This window comes from Myodes glareolus, chromosome 8 (assembly GCF_982192425.1).
Source record: "Myodes glareolus chromosome 8, mMyoGla1.1, whole genome shotgun sequence".
In the NCBI taxonomy this organism is placed as follows: domain Eukaryota; kingdom Metazoa; phylum Chordata; class Mammalia; order Rodentia; family Cricetidae; genus Myodes; species Myodes glareolus.
The window spans coordinates 106996353-107015453 of NC_142033.1; the positions used below are offsets into that span (position 1 = coordinate 106996353).

Consider the following 19101-nt stretch of genomic DNA (forward strand, 5'->3'; position numbering starts at 1 on the left):
AGGTGCAATGCCAGAGACTTGGAACTTGACCAAGGAGAATCCACAAAAAGCATACATGTCTCTGTGTGACCACAGTATTCTGAAACTAACCCATTTCACTTTTAGAGATTAGGCAGATAACAGGCTAATAACACAACAATATATATTATATATCTCCATATATATATATCAAATATTCAAATCTCCAGTAATATTCAAATGACATTTTCCAGAGATAGATGGCACAACAAAGCTGCCAACGTGTGCAAGATCAAAACTCTCCAGGAAGATACCGCACTATGAGAAGGAGATCACATTTGGAGAGATCACAAGTCATGGAGTCCACATATGCTTTAAAGTTGTCAAGTAAAGCCAACACAGCACTGTCAGAAAACTGTCTGTCCAAGTACAGCAAAGGACCCAGATGTGAAACTATGTAACTAGAAGTCCAGGATTTCAGCAAAGGTAAAAGTTGCATTGTTGAGATAGTAGCTTTGTCACCCTGTACCCAAAACTCAAGTAGCACTTGAACCCATGTCACCTCTTTGCTCTTCCCCCAGGAAAAGTGTCAGTTTTCTCGGCCTGCACTGCCCCATCCTGATCAATTCAGTTGTCCAGTTATTCATCCTCATCTCTCACCAACTGCCTCATCCACTGCTTTCTCTGTAGCTTCCCACCAGATGTGTGCTTTCTCACCTCTGGCTGTTTGCAGGTACTGCCTTTCTCTGTCTTTCTGGATACTTTGTCTTCACTGTTCTCCACCTTAGAGCCTATAGTGCTGGCACAAGTCTGACACATAAGCCTTCTGTGTGCTCCAGTAGTTCCCTGTACTACACGTGCATAGAATGTGACCAGTGTGGACATTCTGTCCATCTGATTTGGGAGGGTTATATCATATGGTTGCTGAGTAGTGGCTCTTGTCATGAGTCTACTGCTTGTCCTAGTACATGGTTGTTGACAAGATAACAATGGAAAACTATACGACATTTAGATAGATGATAACGGAGTCTGGGTGCAACCATTGGCATATTGCATTCTTCTCATTTTGTGATGTAGTGGTACATACATAACTTTATTCTCAACTATGAGTGGTGCACCAAATATGCCTTACTGACTTATGCTAACTTAATTCTAAATCCTTTGAAATTGAGCATATTATTCTTGCTTCTCTGTCCAGTTTCTGCTCGATTGCATCCTTGTTCCTTAGAAGCTCCTCCCTCCGGACCACTATGCTGACATTCACAATTTATGTCAAGAAGAATGAAAAACATATAGAAGTTTTAAAGAAAATCATTTTCTGAAAGATGACAGAAAACTGAACTGTTTGCATATTCATTTTAAGAGTTTTCTATTAAAATACACTAAGTAGAAATCATTCATTTAAAACTATTTATGGCATCAGGAGCCTTTTGGTGAATTATTTAAGTGATAACCAGTCCTTCTGCCCAAGTGCTACCTCCCTCAATATTATTCATATCACCAAATACTTTGGTAGAGAGAAAAAAAACAGTTGAATGGTGGCTTACCTGCATTTTTCTCCTCTGTAAAACTTTTATGCTGCTCCCTCACCTAGCCTCCATTAACTTCCCATAGCTCCTCATAGAGGGATGGGACCTTATGAGTCTTTCTCAATTCATGATGTAGTGGTGAAGCCTCATTATTGTATAGCTCTGCTCCAGGAAAACACGGCTGCATGGAATTCCTGAGTGCAGTCACTGGTTCCTGTCCTGAAGACCCAGTTTCACAGCCATTCTCCCCCTACTTCGACTTTTACATCCTTTCTGGCTCCCTCTTATGCAGTAACACCTGAGCTCTGGGTGCTGCTGTGATAGTTAACTTTTGCCAATTTGACAGAAACCTAGACATAATGTGGGAAGAGGGAGGGAACTTCTCTGTCACATTTTCCAATAGGTAAGTCAGTGGGGACCTTTTCTTGATTAATTTTTGATGTAGGAAGGCCCAGATTACTGTGGGTAGTGGCAATCTGGACAGATGGTCCTCATTCCCATAAGAAAACAGGCTGAGAAATCCATAGAGAACAGGCCAATAAGTAGTGATCTTCCTTGGTTTCTCTCTCTCTCTCTCTCTCTCTCTCTCTCTCTCTCTCTCTCTCTCTCTCTCGTGTGTGTGTGTGTGTGTGTGTGTGTGTGTGTATGTGTGTTGAAAGACAAGGTAGATATGTAGAGGTCAGAGGACACCATCTGGGAGTTGGTTAATTCTCCTATCATGGATTCCAGGGATGGAATTCAGGTTATCAGGCTTGTATGAAAAATGGTCTTAGGTGCTGAGCCATTTCAAGGGCCCCTTTCCCAAGTTTTCTTCCTATTAACAGTCTTTCCATTAAAAAATAAAACAGAGAAGTGTTTCTTATATTCCTCTCCCTTCCTAAATAAGTAAATGCCTGTAAAATGCTAGCTATTAAGGAAAACATCGGGCTGAGCATGCAGCTTGGGCATAGTGTGAGCTTGCCTTATACATGGAAGGCTCCTGGTCCCCTCTCAAACACTGAAAGAATGCAACAATATTTTAAGGTAACTAAATATTTTTCAGTACAATCAGTAATTGTATAACACACAAGGACCCAATGATCAAGTCCCTGCTTTCCTTATTCCTTTAGACCCAGAAGAAATCATTATATATCCCCTGCTGTTGGATTTCTTCCCATGTATTGTATATAACCATATATAGGCCTATAGGAATTTTTCTTCAGAACGTATAAATTTCTTGTGACTCAGCACTAGAATGAGAGCCCAGTGACACGGAGGGCAATGGATCTCAAGAGACATTTGGTTAGTATTCAGCCGCATCACAGCACCTCATGCCCTATGCCTGGCTGTATAGCAAATGGTACCCTGTCCCTTTAAGAGATGCTCTGTCCCCTGCCAGTCTCTCTAGTGCTCTCCCTCCCTCCTTCCCTCCCTACCTCCCTTACTCTCTCCCTCCCTTCCCCTTCTCTCTTTTTCTCTTTTTCCTCCACTGAGGCAAGCAGGTCTCAACCTCTTTTCCTTTTCTCCCTCCCTCCCTCCCTCTCTTCCTCTCTTCCTTCCTCCTGTCATTTCCTCCCCTCTACACTCCTCTTTTTAATAAAACTTTGCACTCAATCTCCATCTGCATGGTATATTTGTCTGTCCCTTACCAGCCTTTGTTTGAACCTCACCCACCGGCTATGAGACCTGGAAAGATTTCCAAATGTCCCACTGGCACACCGGAAGATATTCAACACCATCAGCCCTCAAGTACTGCAAATCAAAGCTCAATGAGGTGATACTTGGTATCATTAAGATGGTGAAAATACAAAAGATAAGTCAATCATGGTGGTACAGCTCTGCAATCCCAGCACTTGGTAGAGGAGTGTGTGTGTTTGTGTGTGTGTGTGTGTGTGTGTGTGTGTGTGTGTGTGTGTGTGACATATATGAAGTTGAAGCTGGACAACAACAAAATCTGGTATAAAAATTGAAAAGTACATGTTGCATGCTGAGGATATGGGTCACAGGTAGAGCACTTGTCTAGCATGCACAGATGCTGGGACACATGTGAAAGTGTAAAGATACCAGAGAACAGAAACCTGCTACATTACTGCTGACATTGTAGAGGAAGATAGTGCAGCCACTAGTGCCTGATCATTTATAAAAGGAAAAGGGGTGAAACCCTAATTACCTACTTCTTGATGAGTGAGTAAACAAAGGGTGGTGTGTTAGTTTCTAGTTTCTAGCCTTGGAAAAGGGTAGAGAACTGATACATCCTATAACATGAATAAATATCACAAACATTAAACTCAGTTGAAAATAGTCAAAGGACTGAAGAATGGGACACTTCTTTATTAAATGATTTGATTTCTATTAAATACCCAGAATGAGACACTTGAAGCGGAAAGTTAGATTGGTAACTGATAGTGGGTGGGGTTTGGACGAATGAAGAGTAACTACTCATGAATAAAGGGTTTTTTTCTTGAATGACAAAAATATTAAAAAAAAAATAAATAGGGTGATGGTTGCATAATTTTAAGAACATACTGAAAAAAATCCTACTGGGTTGTATACTTTAAAAGAGTGAACTTGCTACATAAATGTATTACTTCTCAATATTTATAGATCACACTTATTTCATGTCTATGTATGTTTTGTCTGCATGTATGTATGTTCGCTGTGTGCATGACTGGTGCCTGCAAAGACACAAGAGGGTGCTGGATCCCCTAGAAATAAATTTACAGATGTCTGTGAGCTTCCTTCTATGTGGGTGTGGTTGTTGGTTGAAGGGTTTGTACTGAGAGGTATTGAGGACTGCCTTTCTCCTCCAGGAGCACGCAGAGTACCTTCCAGTACTGTGAACTCTGGTTAGTAGCTGAATAACCTAGTTAGACAGCAGCTCAGCTTCTCCATATTCAGTGATAGAAGTGTCACCTTCAGAAACAAGACCTTAACATCAGGTTGTGTGAGCAACCAAGAACCTTGGCAATAGCTGTGCTATTTGCTGGTTTCCATGGGTCCCTTTGCTCAGTGACTCAACAGGCTGTAACCTGTTCCTGGCACTGGAGGTTTCATTTGGTGGCACAAGATGTCTAGTTGAAGCCTTCTCTCCCCTGTTGTTTTTTGTCTCCCTGTGGGTTCCTTTCACATATGTATAGGAAGCTTCTAGGGTAGTCGGTTTCCATATAGTTTTACAAAGAACCTTAAGTATTGGTTGTCCCTCTCTATTTTCCCTCCTTTACCTTTCTGTCCCATCTCCCTTTTATTAAACTGTCCAATTCTAGTTTTCCTTTATAGCTTCATAACACTAAAGATTATTCCCTTACCTTGAGAGATACTCTCCTCCCTCCTGGTCCCTTACTAGGTTCCAAACCTCTGTGATTACTCAGAATGTAGTTCCCATATCAGAACCTTAAAAAGGAACACCCTTTTTAAATTTTATTTTATTTTATGTCGTTTTTAAAGACAGGGTTTCTCTGTAGCTTTTGGAGCCTGTCCTGGAACTAGCTCCTATAGACCAGGCTGGCCTCGAACTCACAGAGATCCGCCTGCCTCTGTCTCCTGAGTGCTGGGATTAAAGGCATGAGCCACCACCTCCTGGAAAAAGGGAACATCCTTAAAAGAGAAAACATACAATATTTGTCTACAGGTGCTGAGCACTGTAGGCTTTTGTCTCTGGAGTCTGACATGGGCATGCGCAGAATACACAATGCTGCTCAGCCGCAGAGCACCATTGTGAGCTCACAGTGCATCACTATGTCCATGGAACTGAGTTGCTAAGGAGGAAGCAGAGTTCAGCTCACACTGAACCAAGAATCTGCCCTAGCAGGACGCTTATTTGGTTCAGTGGGGAGACTTAACCAGTGTTTTGAACATTTATTGTTGGGTTTGGGAGAGTGCGGGTAGCTAAAGAGGAAGGAAGGGAAGGCTGGGAGGCTCAGGAGGGCCTGTGGAGCCTTGAGGCTCAACATGCAGGACGACTTTGAATATGATGCCCATACTATTAGAGCCCCTCAGCGGACTCGCTAGTACACCCGCCTGTGGCCCGCATGCCTGGGTCATGGGTGCTTTGGTCCAAAACGGCAGCAATTTCCCCTGTACTTAATCGGATATGACCCTGTGGGGCAGCTCCACAGGGCGGCCAGTGTGAGTGATGTGGCTTCAGTTGAGAGACTCATCAATGGCAGCGAATACCACATAAACGAATATGACAGGAGGGGCAGGTAATGGGGCCTGAGGAGGGGCGAGGAGCAGTAGGGGTGGAAACTATTGGGGACAGTCAGGATCTACCAGGGAGAAACATACTTTTCAGATCTGCAGCCTGAGGGAGGGCAGAGGTCATGCTGCTTAAGGCTCTTCTTTCATGGAGACCACTGGGTTTTGTGCCTGCTTTAGACTCCTAGGCACCTGAAACCTGCACACCTTGGAAGGGCAGCTCCGAGGTCTTCTTTAAGAAAGCGAAACAAAAAACTTCAATTAGTTTACAAATCCTTTTACATTGTCTCTTTTAGAGTACTTTATTATGTGCTTTAAAGGGATTGAACTAAGAAAACTAGGTATATTTTTTTATGTGTACACTTAAAGTTTATAAGGTTTGAGTGTTTTGCCTGCAGGTATTTTCAATGTACCACGCACACTTAGGAAGAAGGTGTTGTATCTCCTGGAAGTGGATTCATGGACAGTTGTGATCTGCTATATGGGTGCTAGGAATCAAACCCAGGTCCTCTACAGAAAAAAAATTAGAGCTTGTAAGTGCCAAACCATCCCTCCAGCCCTTAATGCATATGTTTTAATGCTATATTATGTGCAACACAGAAAATTGTATCTTTTTTTAAATTTTTATTTTTCCATTCAATTATTTACACTTCCTTCCCTCCTCCCAATCCCTTCCTGCTCCCCCACACCTTCTCCTCCCTCTCCCACCCTGCTTGAGAGAGGGCAGGGAACCCTGCCCTGTGGAAAGTCCAAGGTCTTTTCCGGTACATCTAGGCCTAGGGAGCTGTGCATCCATATAGACTAGGGTCCCAAAAAGTCAGAACATGCCTTACAAACAAGTCCCAGTGCCTTTATCAATGGCTTCCCAGTCAGTCCCCATTGTCAGCCACAATCAGAGAGTCTGGTTTGATCAAATGCTCGTTCAGCTGGATTTGGCTGCCTCAGTTGGTGGACCAATCCCTCGCGGTTCTGACTTCTTTGCTCGTTCTCTCCCTCCTTCTGCCTTTCAACTGAACTTTGGGAGCTCAGTCCATTGCTCTGATGAGGGTCTCTGTATCTATCTCCATTTGTCACCGGACGAAGATTCTATAGTGATATTCGAGATACTCATCAGTGTGATAGTGGGGCAAGGACAGTTCAGGCACCCTCTCCTCTGCTGTCCAAAGACTTAGCTGGGAACATCCCCACGAACACGTGGGATCCCTCTAGAGCTAAGACTCTTGCCAACACTAAAATGGATCCCTTCTTCCCTGCTCCTATATCCGCCCTTCCTCCATCTCCACCCTCCCACTCCCCCAAGCTGTTGCCAGTCCTTCCCTTCTCCCTTCCCTCTCCCCCTCTCCCCTTCCACCAACCTCACCCCTACTCCTGCCCCCACCCTCATGCTCACAACTTTTACCCTGCAATCTTGTTTGCTTCCAATTTCCAGGAGGATCTATATATGTTTTTCTTTGGGTTCACCTTGTTGTTTGGCTTCTCTGGGCTTGTAAACTATAGGTTAAAGACCTTGGTCTATGGCTAGAGTCCACAAGTGAGTGAGTACATACCATATTCATCTTTTTGGGTCTGGGTTATCTCACTCAGGATAGTATTTTCTTTTTCCATCCATTTTCATACAAAATTCAAGATGTCGTTGTTTTTTACCACTGAGTAGTACTCTAATGCATATGTATGTTCCACACTTTCTTTATCCATTCTTCCATTGAGGGGCATCTAGGTTGTTAACAGGTTCTGCTATTACAAATAATGCTGCTATGAACATAGTTGAACAAATGCTTTTTTTGTATGATTAGGCATCTCTTGGGTATATTCCCAAGAGTGGTATTGCTGGGTCCCAAGGTAGGTTGATTTCAAATTTCCTGAGAACCCATCACACTGATTTCCAAAGTGGTTGCAATGGATGAGTGTTTCCTTTACTCCACATCCTCTCCAGCAAAGGTTATCATTGGTGTTTTCGATTTTAGCCATTCTGACAGGTGTAAGATGTCATCTCAAAGTTGTTTTGATTTGCATTTCCCTGATCACTAAGGAAGTTGAACATGACCTTAAGTATCTCTTGGCCATTTGATATTCTTCTGTTGAGAATTCTCTGTTCAGTTCAGCACCCCATTTTTAATTGGGTTAATTAGAATTTTAAAGTCTGGTTTCTTGAGTTCTTTATATATTTTGGAGATCAGACCTTTGTCTGATGCGGGGTTGGTGGAGATCTTCTCCCATCCAGTAGAATGCCTTTTTTGTCTTAATGACAGTGTCCTTTGCTTTACAGAAGCTTCTCAGTTTTAGGAGGTCCCATTTATTCAATGTTGCCCTTATTGTCTGTGCTACTGAGGTTATACGTAGTAAGTGGTCTCCTGTGCCCATGTATTGCAGTCTACTCCCTACTTTCTCTTCTCTCAGGTTCAATGTGGTCGGTTTTATATTGAGGTTTTTAATCCATTTGAACTTGAGTTTAGTGCATGGTGATAGATAATGGATTTATTTTCATTCTTCTGCAGGTTGACATCCAATTATAAGAGTACAATTTGTTAAAGATGCTTTCTTTCTTCCATTGTATACTTTTAGCTCCTTTGTCAAAAATCAAGTTCATAGGTTTGTGGGTCAATATCCGGGTCTTCTATTCTATTCCATTGATCAACTTCTCTGTTTTTATGCCAACACCAAGCAGTTTTCATTACTGTAGCTCTGTAATAGAGTTTGAAGTCATGGATGGTAATGCCTCCAGAAGTTCCTTTATTGTATAGGATTGTTTTGGTAATCCTGGGTTTTTTTCTTTTTCCATATAAAGTTGATTATTATTCTCTCAAGGTCTGTGAAAAATTTTGCTGGGATTTTGATGGGGATTGCATTGAATTTATAGATTGCCGTTGGTAGAATTGTCATTTTTACTATGCTGATCCTACCCATCTAAGAGCATGGGAGATCCTTCCATTTTCTGCTGTCCTCTTCAATTTCTCTCTTCAATGCCCTAAATTTCTTATCAAATAGATCTTTCACTTCCTTAGTTAGAGTTAACTCAAGATACTTTATGCTATTTGTGGTTATCGTAAAGGTGAAGTTTCTCTGATTTCCCTCTTTGTTTCTCTATCCTTCGTGTATAGGAGGACTACCGATTTTTTTTTGAGTTGATCTTGAAACCTGCCGCATCACTGAAGATATTTATCAGCTGTATGAGTTCTTTGGTAGAGTTTTGGGGGTCACTAATGTACACTATCATATCATCTGCAAATAATAAAAGTTTGAATTCTTCCTTTCCAATCTGAATCCCCTTGATCACCTTCTGTTGTCTTATTATTATTGCTAAAACTTCAAGCACTATATTGAAGAGATATGGTGAGAGTGGACATCCTTGTCTTGTTCTTAATTTTAGTGGAATGGTTTTGGGTTTCTCTCCATTTAATTTGATATTAGCTGTTGGCTTGCTATATATTGCTTTTATTATATTTAGGTATGATCCTTGTATCCCAAACCTCTCCAAGACCTTTATCATAAAGGGGTGTTGAATTTTGTCAAATGCTTTTCAGCATCTAATGAAATGATCATATGTTTTTTTTCTTTCAGTTTATTGATAGATTTTCAAATGTTGAAGAAGTCCTGCATCTCTGGGATGAAGCCTACTTGATCATAATGGATAATTTTTTGATGTGTTCTTGGATTCTGTTTGCCAGAATTTTATTGAAAATTTTTTGTCGATGTTCATGAGTGAGATTGGTCTGTAATTGTCTCTCTTGGTTGGGTCTTTGTGTGGTTTTGGAATCAGGGTGACTGTAGCTTCATAAAAAGAGTTTGGCAATGACTCTTCTGTTTCTATTATGTGAAACACATTAAAGATTATAGCTCTTTTTGGAATTTCTGGTAAAAATCTGCATTAAAACCATCTGTTCCTGGGCTTTTGTTGGTTGGGAGGTTTTTTATGACAGCTTCTATTTCCTCATGACTTATAGGTCTATTTAAATTGTTCACCTGGTCTTGATGTAATTTTGGTAAATGGTACCTATCTACAAACAAGTCCATTTCTTTCACATTTTCGAACTTTGTGGCATATAAGCTTTTGTAGTAAGACCTAATGATTCTCTGAATTTCCTCAGTGGCTGTTGTTATGTCCCCCTTTTCATTTCTTATCTTGTTAATTTGCGTGTTCTCTCTCTGCCTTTTGATTAGTTTGGATAAAGGTTTGTCAATCTTGTTGACTTTCTCAAAGAACCAGCTCTTTGTTTCATTGATTCTTTGGATATTTTTCTGTATTTCTATTTTGTTGATTTCGGCCCTCAGTTTATTTCCTGTCCTCTATTCCTCCTCAGTGAATCTACTTCTTTTTTTCTAGAGCTTTTAGCTGTGCTGTTAAGTCTCTAATGTAAGCTTTCTCCATTTTTTTAATGTGGGCACTTAGAGCTATGAACTCTTAGCACCACTTTCATAGTGTCTCATAGGTTTGAGTATGTTGTGCCTTTATTTTTGTTGAATTCAAGGAAGAGTTTAATTTCTTTATGTATTTTTTCCTTGACCCAGGGGTGATTCAGTAGTTAACTGTTCATTTTCCATGAGTTTGCAGGCTTTCTGAGAATAGAATTATTGTTCAATTCTGTCTTTATTCCATGGTGATCTGATAAGACACAGGTGGTTACTAATATTTTTTTTGTATCTGTGGAAGTTTGCTTTGTTACCGAGTATGTGGTCAATTTTCAAGAAGGTTCCATGAGATGCTGAGCAGAAGGTATATTCTTTCTATTTGGGTGGAATGTTCTATAGATGTCTGTCAAGTCCATTTGATTCATTACCTTCATTAGTTATTTTATTTCTCTGTTAGGTTTCTGTCTGATTGTCCTTGGTGAGAGAGGAGTGTTGAAGTCTCCTACTATTAGTGTGTGGGGTTTGATGTGTCCCTTGAGTTCTAGTAATGTTTCTTTTACATATGTGGGTGCTTTTATATTAGGTGCATAGATATTCAGGATTGAGACTTCCTCCTGGTGAATTATTCCTGTTATGAGTATAAAGTGTCCATCTCCATCTCTTCTGATTGATTTTAGTTTTAAGTCAATTTTGTTAGATATTAGTATAACCACACGCACTTGTTTCTTAGGTCCATTTGATTGAAAAACCTTTTCCCAACCCTTTACTCTGAGTAGATATCTGTCTTTGTGGTTGAAGTTTGTTTCTTGTAAACAGCAGAATGTTGGATCCTGTTTTCATTACCAATCTCTCAACCTTTGCCTTTTTATAGGTGAGTTGAGTCTATTGATATTAAGTGATATTAATGACCAGTGCTTGTTATCTCCGTTTTGTTTGTTTGTTTGTTTTTTGTTTTTGTTTGTTTTATTGGTTTTTTTGGTGGTAGAGTTTGTGTGTTTCCCTTCCTTGAGTTGTGCTGGTGAAGGGTTGTTAGATGTCTGAGTTATTGTGGGCGTTTTTGGGTTCCTTCAGTTGTGATTGTCCTTCTATTACTTTCTGTAAGGCTGAATTTGTGGCTATGTATTGTTTAAATTTGTTTTTATCCTGGAATATCTTGTTTTCTCCATTGATGGTGAATGAAAGCTTGGCTGGGTATAGTAGTCTGGGCTTGCATCCATGATCTCTTAGTTTCTGCAGTACATCTATCTAAGGACTTCTGGCTTTCATGTTTTCCATAGAAAAGTCAGGTGTAATTCTGATAGGTTTACCTTTATAAGTTACTTAACCCTTTTCCTTTGCAGGTCTTAATATTCTTTCTTTATTCTGTATGTTTTGTGTTTTGATTATTATATGACGGGGAGATTTTGTTTTTATTCAGTGTATTTGGTGTTCTGTATGCTTTTTGTAACTTTATAGGAATATCCTTCTTTAGGTTGGGAAAGTTTTCTTCTATAATTTTGTTGATTATTATTCTGGACCTTTGAGCTGTAATTGTTCTCCTTCTTCTACCCCTATTATTCTTAGGTTTGGTCTTTTTATGGTGTCCCAGATTTCCTGGATGTTTTGTGATGAGAATTTGTTGGATTTGCTGTTTTCTTTCATCAGTGAGTTTATTTTCTCTGTAGTGTCTTCAGCATCTGAGTTTCTTTCTTCTATCTCTTGTATTCTGTTTGTTATACTTGTCTCTGTAGTCCCTGTTCGTTTACCCAGATTTTCCATATCCAGCCGTCCCTCAGTTTGTGTTTTCTTCATTGCCTCCATTTCAAGTCTTGAACTGTTTCCATTATCTGTTTGATTGTTTTTCTTTTTTTTCTTTTTTTTCTTTTTTGGTTTCCTAGGGTATCTTTTAGAGATTTATTTATATCTTCAAACTTTTTGTTATTCTTATCATCCATTTCTTTAAGGGAGTTTTTCACATCCTGTTTAAGGGACTCTTTCACTTTCATTATATCTATTTCTTCTACTTCTTCTGGATTAGGCTGTTCAAGTCTTTTTGTTGTATGTTCACTGGGTTCTGGTGCTATCATGTTGTTTTACAGATTGTTGGAGGAATTCTTGCATTGGCACCTGCCCACTTCTTCCTTCAAATGCTCTCCGATGGATCTTCTGGTCCAGGATCAGGGCCACCTCCTGGCCAGGGACCTCACAGACAAAAGGGCAGGCCTGCTGTGTGCAGGCTCAGTGAACAAAGAAACTCCTGCACAGTTGCAGTCACCACCAGAAAATTGTGTCTTGAGATAAATTTTTACATAAAATGCCAACTCGCAGAAAAAAAAAGAAAAGAATCACCAAGAAATCTTATGTCTGTTTCATGCTTGCTGAGGAATCTCACAAGGAAATTTTCAACTTGAACTATAACTCTGTCCCCTGGCCCCACATATATATGTATGTATACATGTATACATGTATGTATATATACATACATACATATATATATATGTTGTGTGTGCTTTGGTACATATGTGAAGGCTAGTGGTTGACATACTCTTCAAAAATTTCTTTACATCTCATTAAAATTCATATGTGTGTGTGAGTGTGTGTGTGTGTGTGCACATATGCCCCACACATGCCAAGTAAGTGTGTGAAGGTCAGAAGAGAACTGTATTTGACAGTTGTGTTCTGCCACATTGTGGGTTCTGGGGATTGAACTTAGGCCAGTGGGTCTGCCAGTGTGTGCCCTCACCCTGTGGTTCCTCCACCTCAGCTTTTCAGACAGATTCTCTCACCCAAATCCACAATGTGTTTGATTGATTTGGAGTATACTGACTCACCTAGACTTGCAGGCAAGCAAGCTTTGGGGATCCTCCTTGATCCACATCTCCAGCACCAGATTCTCAAGGTGCTGGGGGTTCTGAAATCGATGTCTCAGGCTTGCAGGGCGAGTGCTTACCAACTGAGTTTTAACAATCACTGCAGCCCTCTTTCCTAGTCCTTGTTTCTTATTTCTCACTAGATTATAGGCAGGAAACAATGGCCCTCAACAGTAGATTCTCCATAGCTCACATGCTTCTTGATCGTATCTGTAGTTGTGAGGTTATTTAGTCTATAGTTATTCAGTCTTCCAAATTAAGCATTATCCACATAACAGTAAGTGTTTCAAAGTATTCTTTTGCTTAATAAACGTATCCTTTAACAACACTGAATTTTCCAGCTATATTTATCCATTCTGCCAATCCATTTATTCCCCACGTGTAGCTTAGATATCTACTGTACAGCATACACATCTACTAGCTCTCAAGATCCTCTCATTCTGAAAATATTCATGTTTCTCTGCACAGTCAGCTTTCCTTACATTCTATAAGTTTAAATATTGAATACAATGAATGATGCTCAAATGAATCCCTAGTAATTTTTTTTTGCTTAAAGATTTTTTTAAATTAGAGCAAGGGAGCTGTAATGCCATGGGTTATCTCCTTCTGGATAGATTTGATCAATTTTGGTGCTAATTTGTAGACATATTGAAAGGTATAAGGCAAAGCCATTAGCTACCATCTGGTGTCTGTATTAACAAGGATACTCTGTCTGTTGTCTAAGGACTATGCTGTGTCCCTGTTGGCAGCAAATATACAAACATTACTTCTGGGCATTGATGGGCATTCTAGGTATTGATGACTGAAGATTCAGATTTTTGTTTGTTGTTATTGGTATTCTGTTTACATTTCATAGTTTTGAGAGCTGAAATTTACATAGATACATGTGACCTTTAGAATTGTCATGGGCCTATGGATTGTATCATGTTTCATTTGATGTAAGGCACAATGGACTGCATGATGATGTTTTATTTTGTATGGTAGCAAAGTAGAAAACATTGCCAATTATAAAATATCATGGATTATAAGTGGCCAATGTCAGTGATGCTAAAGTGTGAAATAAAGAATAAGATAAGTGCAGTGAAACTGCCTGCATTCCTACCTACTAGGAGGATTAACAAGTTCAAGGCCAGCTTAGGGAACATAGTTTTAAAATATTGTAAAGTTATTTGGATAAAAATTTTGTATTTGCAGTAGGTATAATTCTGTTATTTCTCTTTATTGAAATACTGTGTTTATTACCATTAGAAAGACCAACGATAATTGTATCCAGCAAACACCGAGCTGTCAGGTGCTGGAAGCATTTGTACGTGCTCTTGAAGAGGTGAGTTGAAGCGTCACAACAGTACTGTGTAAGACAGCTACAGTGTTGAATCCCCATTCTACAGATGGAGAGATTGAGTCATGGAGCTCATAGGAAGGCTAAGTAGTAACTAATAACTAACTGTGCTTGGGGTAGGATTCAAATTCAAGCTGAGTTCATTCTAGTAGGTGTTCTCCTGTAATCCAGAGAGGCTTCTCTGAGGAAGGATGAAGCTTGTGATAGAACACTTTTTTTGAATGGGACAGCCATGCTCTATATGCCTAGCACAGCAAATGAACTCCTGAGTAGAGAAATAAATAAATAAGAAAACTTTAGTTTCTTCTCTTACATCAGAAGGAAATGCACTTTACTATGTAGTATTTACACTTGAATGTGCCTTTACATAGTAATCTTTAATTTCCTAAAATGGCCTCTCAATTTGTAGGACATCACTTCACTATGCCTGTGCCCATAACCGTCCAGATGTGGTAACACTGAATTCAACAACTGTACGGACATCAATATTCAAGATGATGAAGACTGCACACCCTTGATTAAGGTAGCTATCGGGCAACAGTTTTGGTATAAAATGGATTAGATATTATCCTTGTTTGTTTTTTGTTGCTGTGATGAAACACTGGCTAAAACCAGCTTGGGAAAGGACATGTTTATTCAGCCTACAATTCCACATCACAGTCAGTCATGAAGGGAAACCAGGGCAGGAGCTCAATCAGGACGAGAGGTAGGAAATGAAGCAGAGATCATGGGGAAATTCTGCTTTCCCATGGCTGTTTCCAAGGCTTGCCCAGATTTCTTATACTACTCAGGACCACCTGCCCAGTCATACCACCTCCCCTAGGAAGCTGTGCCCTCACATATCAACCTCAATCAAGAAAATGCTCTACAGACTTCCCAGAGTCCAGTCTGATGGAAGTGATTCTTCTAGTGAGGTTCCTTCTTTCCAGGTGTTGTCACCCTGTGTCAAATTATCAAAACAAGCAAATGAACAAGCAACTTCCCTCATTACAACAATGATCAAACAGTGCTGGTGAAATTCTTTAATATCTAGGTGTGGTGGCACACCCCAAAACTCTACCACATGGGAAAGTGTGGTACTTAAGAGGACCCTGTGATGTAGAAGGGTCTTCTTTCTATGTGTTGCTTTCATTGGTAAAATAAAGAAACTGCCTTGGTCTTTTGATAGGCCAGCCCTTAGGTGGGTGGAGTAGACAGAACAGAATTCTGGGAGAAAGAAAGCAGAGTCAGAGAGCTGCCCACCATGAAGCTGCCAGGTCAGACATGCTGAATCTTTCCCGGTAAGCCACGAGCTCATGGTGAGATACAGATTATTAGAAATTGTGGCGCCCTGCTTGACCAGCAAGCAAGAATGACCACGAGTTGAGGATTATTCCCAAATCACACTTTATTGGAGCCTCTCGGTTGAAGGGATAGCGGGGAGCAAGAGAGGGAGAGAGAGAGAGAGAGAGAGAGAGAGAGAGAGAGAGAAAGCAAGGGAGAGAGAGAGCAGGGAGAGAGAGAGAGCACAGGGAGAGAGAGGGAAAGCCCAGAGTCAGCTGCTTTTCTAGGGTGGAGGGACTCAGATACTGTCCTGATTGGTGAATACCATTCTGCTGGTGCTCGGGGCCTCATGATTGGTCAGGGACAAGGCTCAGTTGTGGAAATACAGGCAGGGGTACTCAGCCCCACGTGGCAACTTCAAAAGAATTTGTTTACCTCCAAGCTGCAGAATCATCAGCACCATAATGGCTATATCCTGATGGCTCCTTACAGCTCCTCCTTTTTGTTTTTGTAGAGCAATAAGGCAAAACCTATTTCCCAATCAGGTCCCCACCTCAGGATGTGTGGATCAATCGAGGGAAAGGAAAAAGCAAGATACACCCTCCCCGTGCAATGGGACAAATATTTCCCTGGGAGTGCAAGGGCGGTATCTACACACACTCGCCTATGCATACCTTCCTCTGTGCAATGGAACTATCTGGTCCCTAGAGGGTGCAAAGGCTATGCATAGCATATTGCCTACAAGCTCTTTAAGGCTGAAAGCCAAATCTGGGGTGAAGATTCACATTCCAAGGCAGCCAAAGCCTGTGCCACAATGAGCTTGTCTCTCCTCATTTGGGCTTGCAGACGGCACACCAACCACAGACATACCGCACATCCACCTAGGCAGCATGCCAAAAAATATAAGAGGCTGCACACGGGTGCTGTTCAAGGTGATAATGTGAAACAGCTGCTCCTGTCACCGCCCAGAGGGTCATCCCTGCTGCCTCCGCACAAATCTTCATCCTTTGCAGCATCCTTCACTTCTCTGGTCAATCTTGCTGGCACCCAGATTGGATCCTCTCGATTCTGAGGGAAAACACAAATCACTCCCCTGGATCTGGAAATCACCGGATCCGGTCTGTACCATTTGTTAACCAATACATCTTTCCACATGACCAAATCTTGCTCTGTAGAGCTTTCATAAAGGGCATGCCTGTCTGCTGCTGTTTTTCCAGCATTGTTTTGAATTAAAAAATTAAGTGTAAAGAGTGCAAGGAAGATCCTTTCTCTGGGGGACGCTGCTTCAGCTATTCCCCCTTTTTGTTTTTGGAGAATTTTCTTTAGATTTTTATTTGTCCTTTTTACAATCCCTTGAATTGCTTGTAAAAGGCTTTAAAGCCCTGGGAGGCATAGGCCGGGCTATTATCAGTTTTAAGATAGGTTGGCTTTCCCCAAGCCGCCCAGGCCTCTAAGCAATGCATTTTTACATGAGTTACCTTTTTCCCCACTAGTGGGGTGGCATGAATTATCCCAGAGCATGTGTCCACTGACACATGAACATATTTTTGCCTGCCATACTCCGAGATGTGAGTCACATCCATTCGCCAGAGTGAGTTTGGCTTTAGCCCCCTGGGATTTACCCCAATATGTGGGGGAGGTAGCATGGTCACGCAGGAGGGACAGGCTTTTACTATCCTCCTGGCATTTTCCCTAGAGATCTTAAACTTTAAGCGAAGTGTATTCGCTGGAACATGATAAAGCTGATGGAAATCTCTAGCTAGCTGGAGTGAATCTGTAGCCACAAGGGCGAGTGCTCGAGTAGCACCATCAGCTTGAGCATTGGCCTCTGCCATAGGTCCTGGCAAAAGAGAATGGGCTCGAATATGAGCAACATAAAAGGGATTTTCTCTTTTTAAAATATATTTTTGTATTTGTAAAAGAATATTGGACACTGTACTTGAGCTGTGAATTGAGGCTGCAACCTCAAGAGAGGCTACAGCATTGACCACATATTGTGAATCTGAAATTAAATCAAGAAATCTCTGAAACACCTCCAAAACCACCAAGCACTCAGTGATTTGGGGGGGAATCAGGCCGAAATTGAAAGACCACAGGTTTAACATTTCCTGCCACCAAAGCCCCTTTAAGTTAGGTCTCAATTAGCACTGGTGTAAGGTCCCTAGAAAGCTAACTAGAATAAATGACAGCCAATTAGTAAATTTTGTATTCCAGGGGCCATGAAAAATGGTAAAAATCATTTTTTGTGACCAGCAGAGGTCAAAAAACCATATCCAATCTGTCAAGATTAACCACAGTATCCAATTTTTAATTTGAACAACCATGGCATTTTGCAACCTGTCTTGAAGATACCCATAGTACTCAGCAGAAATAGCTTACAGGATAAGAAAAACTGATAGCAAGCAATAACTGACAAATCAAGGGGAAATTCAGCAGTACAGCAATAACACTACAGCAATAACTGATAGATCAAGAGTAGAGAGCTGGGGGAGGAAGAATTTAGATACTGGATCATTTTTCAGGAACCCACCAGCTCCGCAGCAATCAGGTCAGACAGCTCCATAACAGAGGCTTTGTCCTCAGGCCTCTGGACAGATGAATCCATAGCCAGCATAGCAGCAGTACCCAAATGGATGTCAGCGTTTTTGGAAGAGACATAAACAAACTCTTCCCTAAATTAATGCATGAACTGGACCATATTGTATATTGGGAGTAATAAAATACTCAGAACAACACTTAGTTCAGCCAGCATAGACGTCGGCTGGTCTTGAACTTATAGACCTGTAGGTCTCTGCTCCAAAGAGCAAATCCTATTGGCCTGCGCCACTGCAACCAGCCTTAATATTGGGCTGAATAGCCAACCTCAAAACATCCTTTTTTTTTTAGTTGGCCTGCACCATTGTAGCAGGTCTTTGAATTGGGCTGAATGGCCAGCCCCAAAACATCTTTTAGAATCAGCTCCGCCTGGAACTTTTCCAGGGGCAGAAAATAATTATCTGATCCAGTACGTGAACATTTACACAACTGGATAGAATTATTAAAATTGTTATCTTTATAGGGACACATTGCCTCCCGCCAACATTTAGAGAAATAATTAATAGGATCGACATCTCTGGTTATAGATTTGGAAATCTTTGTCAGTCATCAATCCATATAAAAAATACAAGAACTCCAGAAATAGTCCTCCAAAGAACAATATGCAATAAACCTAAACTGAAAACTCCCAATAGATGAATTTAAAATGACTGAAAGACATTTAAAAAATCTTCAAATATAACATCTTTAACTAAATCTAGATTCACAAACTCCTCCAGCACTAAACTTATGGGGTTTTTCTTCCCCTTTTTTCTTGTTATTATTTCCGGATCCTGTTCTTTTGATTTTTCCTTTTTCCTTTTAGGCCTATATTTTTTTCCTCCTTATGATCTGATTCTGAAAGGCTGTCCTGGTGCTTCTGTAATGCCTTGTGACCCTTCTTTTAATATCTCTATATTATATTCATCCTTTAAACAACTCCGCATCAACCTCCAAAGAGGAAATGTGCCCCTTCCAATCCTTCCTTCTCTTTTAGCTTGTTTCAAATCCCTGCCTAACTTAACGGCAAAGTTAAATCACCTGAAGCTGCAAATCAGGGTTAGATCTT

At 40.7% G+C, this 19101-nt stretch overlaps 1 pseudogene; it reads left to right on the forward strand.

Moving 5' to 3' along the window:
* Positions 1–5414: 5414 nt before the first annotated feature.
* Positions 5415–19101, forward strand: part of LOC125396613 (ankyrin repeat domain-containing protein 33B-like) — a 29364-nt pseudogene continuing 15677 nt past the window's right edge.